Below are 5,528 nucleotides of genomic sequence, written 5' to 3' on the forward strand. Positions count from 1 at the left end.
TTCTCTCTCTCTCTTAAGATTTCTCGTTATAACGTCCGTTAATAAATTCGTATTTCGTATCTTAATCTTTTTTATTAAAAATACTAAAGTGCGAAAAATTGGTTACTATTTATGCTAATTGGAATTTTGGGTAAAAACAAGAAGTGGAAGAAGAAGAAGAAGAAGACGACGTGGTTTTTAGGGGTTTTTGCGGTCATTTTAATTGATTACTATTATAAAAACTATATTGCGAGGGACTTGCTCGTTTATTATTATTATTATTATTATTATTATTATTATTATTATTATTTGAAACGTTGTCTGAGGTTGTTGAATTTGTCTAAAATGGCTAAAATTAAATTTTATTTATACATAAAACTTTTTAACTAAATTTTCTTATTAGAAGTGCGACAACGAAATTGGAGAGTAATAAGAATTTCATATAAATAATTTCTAGTAATAAAGCGTAGGCATCCATTTTATTGAATTTTCTTTTTTTTGTTTAAATACAAAAAAAAAAAAAAAAAAAGGCGTAAAAAAAATTTTTTTTTTTTCGTTTAGTTATTGACCCATATTTAAAAAAAAATAAAAAAATTATTTACCACGGCCCGAATATTCTTTGTTTAATTTTATTTTTGTTTGTTTGTTTGTTTATCGACTTGCCGAAATTTTTTTTTTTTTTTTGCCATGTAAATTTTCATGTTTGTTAATTAAATCAATTGCCCGTTTTTTTTTCTTTTTTCCGTTGCGAGCACTGTTAATGAAAACACGGTATACAAAAAAAAAAAAAATTCGATGAGTGAGAAATAAAATGGTGGGGGTTGTAAAAAAAAAAAACAATTTTTCATAACGAAAAAAATCGAAAAAAAGGTGTCGTCGTTCGTTTTCATTTCCCTCCCCTTCCCCTCCCCTTCCCTGTTCCTCCTCTTTTTTTTTTATTGCTTTGCAAAATTAATAAATAAATTTAAAAAAAAAAAAAAAAAAAGGGTTCGTGAGTTTTCGTGTAATTTCTTTTTTTTTTTTCTCTCTCTCCTGAAATTTTAATTTTTGGGGGGGTGATATTAGAAATAAAAAAAAAAAAAAAAAAGGATTCCGTTTTCCCCTCCCCCTCCCCGCCATTTTCTCACTTTTCCCCTCTTTATTTTAAATTACACGAGTTATTTTTCTTTGTTTTTTTTTTTGTTTTTCTTCGTCGACACCAAATTTTTTTCTTTTTTACTTAATTTGATTTTAATAATTTTATAGTTTTTTTTTTTTTTTTGTTTTGACGACCGGAAAACTTTTGATTTTTCAAGTTTTTCTTCTATTTATATTTTTTAATTAAATTTTTTTTTTTTTTTTATGGCAAATTAATAATATTTTTTCGAAATGCCTACGCGAAAATTTTTTTTAGAAAAGAAAATTTACGACGCGCGATTACGTTATTAGTAATAAATGATTTCAAATTTTCCACCACGCATTTAAAATGTTTTAACTTTTTTTCTGTAGAATTTTCCCGATGTGAAAATTTTTTTATTTTTCTTATCTATATTTGTATTTCCCTAGGTAAAATTTTCTTATCATTATTTTACTGCATTTTTTAAAATGAATTTTTATTTTTTCCTGCTCTAAAAATAATAATATCCGGAAAAAAAATTTTCATTTTTTTTGTTTTTACATTAATGACAACGGCGGGAATTAGAATAATAATAATAATAATAATAATAATAATAATAATAATGGCAACAAAAGTTTTTCTCGAGTTAATAATGAAAAAATTTCAAAGTCAATGAAGAAAAAATATCTAACGTCTAGTTAAACTAGGACCGGGACTGCGGCGTCAGTGAGTCAGCAAACATGGAATCGATAAGTTAACCTCGAGCGTCCTTCGGATTTAAAAACGGGTTCATGATTTTCCAGTAAGTGGAAAACTATGTGGCGTTTCCGACTTTTCCAGAAAAGAAATGAAAAAAAAAAAAAATATGCGGTTCACTTTTGTTTTATATTATTTTTGATCGAGGAATCTATAAGATCACACCATCATTTTTCCACCCCCCTCCCTTTTTCCTCCCCTTCAAGGTAAACATCAATTTATTTAACTTCCTTTTCATTTTCTTATTATGAAAATTTTTCGCGGAGGCTAAAAAAAAAAAGGAAAGGAGAGGAAAGAAAAGGAAGGTTAAATTATAAAAGGCGATAAAAAAGGTTCCGTGGCGTTTTAATTAATATCGTCATCATCATCATCATCCTCTCCTTTACCTTTTTTCTTTTTTTTTAAATAGTTTTCCGAATGAAATTTTAAATTCATTTTTTCTTTCATTTTTTGCCCTTTCGATATTATTACTTTTAAATGACTAATAAACTCATTATTAACATCATTCCTTTGATAAATACAAACAAACAATCGAAAACCAACAAACGAACAAACGACAAAATCGTACCAATAATTTATTTTCCCATCCTTTCCATGCAAAAAAAGTAAATATTACATTTTAAAAAATTTTCTTTTTTTTTAAACAAATAAATTTTAATAAGTTTTAAAATATAACTTTAGTAATTTCTCGTTTAAAATCTCGCCTCCCCTCTCCCTCTCGCTCCCTACCCCCAACCCCGAAAGAAAAAAATAATAATAATAATTCAAATGAAAAAAAAAAAAAACTTACCAGACTGGATTCGTCGGGTGAAGCCAGACTTAGTAAAAGAACACTAACATTTACTGTCAGGGTAAAGGTATCTGAAACAAAGGGTTATCATTGTAAAAAAAAAACAAATCGTCATGATATAAATAAATAAACATAAACATTTAAAAAAATAACGTTATCGTAATCAATCATTCATTCATTCATTCATTCATTCATTCTTCTGTTTTATTTTTTAAAATTGGTTAATAAATTTCATTTAAAAAAAAAAAAGTTTAAATTAGCTTGTCACCGCCACAGCCTGTAAAAAAAATTTAAAGCATTTTTAATTTTATAGCAATGTAAAAAAACTTGGTGTATTTTTTCGAAATAATAATAATTATTATTATTATCGTTATTGTAGTTATAACAATACTAATTTTTAAAAAAATTCATGCAAGCGAAAATTTTAGCAAATTATTAACTATAGCAAAAACAAAAAAAAAAAAATTAATTAATTATTTAACGATGCGAAAAAAAAAAAATAATAATAATAAGAATTTTTTTTATTAATCGATATATATATAAATATCGATTAGTTTTTTTTTCTGTCTCTCTTTTTCTCTCTTGCTTCGTTTTTCCCTTTTCTCTCCCTCTCTCTCTCTTTTGTTTTCTTATTTACGATGAGAATTTTATCATTTTCCCAATATCTCTTTTTTATCAACGTCATAATTTATGTTTCCCGTATAATTTCGTATCAATTTTTATCCGTACAAGAACAAACAAACAAACAAACAAACGAACAATCAATAATTTAAAATAATACAACAAAAAAATATGTATAATCGCGCTTTAAAGGTTTTCAAATATTTAAAAACTCTTTTTTTATTATTATTATTATTATCATTATTTAATTAATAAACGGTATGATAAATTATAATTAAGAGTTCTTGTTTTCCTTTTTTTCTCTTTTTTCCTTTTTTTTCTTTTCTTTGGAAAATTTCTTTTTAATAAGTTTTTCTTTTTTTTTTTTTTTTTAATTTATTAATAATACCCAAACGTATTTTTTTTTTTTTTAATGGTTAAAATACCCGACAGCCAAATAATTTTTTTTTTTTAAACCTTTTAATATTAACAAAAAGAAAACATGGTTTCGAGAAAAAGAAAAAAAAGGTTTAATGCATTTAATAATTTAAAGAAAGGGAAAAAAAAAGTTTTAATGAAATTTTAATTAAAAAAAAAAGAGTAAGAAGTAACATTAAAAATAAAAAAAATTTTTTTTTTTTATTGTTTATTTATAATAAAACTTATTTTATTATTCAAAAGCGATGAATTTTAGTTAAGAAAAAAGAAAAAATATAGTTTAAGAAGAAGAAGAAGAAGATTATTATTATTATTAAAAAAATTGTAAGAACACAAAAAAAAACAAAAAGGAAAGTTTGTCGTGAAAAGTCAAGAGTCATAAAAGACTTATTTATAAAAAAAATATAATAATAATAATATTATTAAGAAAATATGAAAAAAAAATTCAGGTTAAAATGTCGTTGTCGTCGTCGTCGTCGTCGTTTATCCAACCGTAAAAAAATTTTTTTTTTTGAAAATGAGTAGAAAAAAAAATATTAAAATTAATCCATTACGACGTAAAGAGTATTATAGTAAAAAAAAAAAAAAAAGTAACGAAATGTAAAAATATTATAGTTACGAATTTTCATCAACCGAATTGTAATAATAAAATAAATAAATAAATAATATTTTTATTTTACGTAACATTAATTTTACCATATTTTCTAAATTAAAAAAAAAAAAAAAATTATCGTTTTTAAAAATAAATTTATGAATTTTCAAAATTTTTTTTTTCTTTCTTTCTTTCTTTTCTCACAACTTTTTCTTAGTTTGTTTTTCTTTTTTCTTTTTTTTCTTTTTCTTTCTCTCCTTTTACGACGTTAAAGTTAAATACAATTAAGGATCGTTAAATTTTTCGGTTAAATAACTTCTACGATAAATTCGAGAGAGAGAGAGAGAGAAAAAAAAAAAAATACGAGGTTATTACAACACGAAAAATAAAATTTTCTATCATAAAAATTTACTGCGTGAAATAATAATAAAATAAATGATGATTATAATAATAATAATAATAATAATAATAATAATAATAATAATAATAATAATAATAATAATACTAATAATTGTTCGATCGTCGTGAATTTTAATTTAAAAAAAAAAAAAACGAAAAAAATTAACGCGCGAAATGACTTGTTTGTTGTATGCGAATTTATAGATTTTCTTTTTTTGGTAATTTTTTTTTTTTTAATGATGATGATAATAAAGTCCCGGATGCAAAAAAAAAAAAAAGGTAAAAATTTTCTAGAATTTTTTTATAAAATAAAAATCATTTAAATATTTTTCGAAAGTTTTTTCTCATTTAACGGTAATAAAATAAAATGAAATTGAAAAAAATGCTGACTGACGACTACAAAAGAAAGGAAAAACATTTATTCGATGTGACGTATTTTTTTTTTTTTTTTTCCGATTGTCATTAAAATTTTCGTCAAATTCGCTCGTTTAAAGTTAAAATATACGGGAAGGGGGGGGGGAGAGAAAAAACTCATTCAAATAACTCAAAAAACTGACTTCCTTTTCCTTTTTAATTTTCCTTTTTTTTCTTTTTTGAAATTTCTTAAACGTTCCTGAACCGTTACGAAAAAAAAATTTTGTTTTTTTTTTTTTTTAATTCGATCGAAAAAAAAATCATTTAAATTTTTTCCATTTTTTTTTTTTTATTTGCAACGACGGACATTCGATATTTTATTTATTTATTTATTTATTTTATCGATAAATAAAATGAGTGAATTATTGTTTTTTTTCTATTTTCAATTTACAATTTTTCGGTACGAAAGCTTTATTTTTTTTTTTTTCGAAAAAAAAAAGTTAAAAAAATAAATAAATAAATAA

Source organism: Pediculus humanus, genomic scaffold, assembly GCF_000006295.1.
Source record: "Pediculus humanus corporis 1103172107642 genomic scaffold, whole genome shotgun sequence".
In the NCBI taxonomy this organism is placed as follows: Eukaryota; Metazoa; Arthropoda; class Insecta; order Psocodea; family Pediculidae; genus Pediculus; species Pediculus humanus.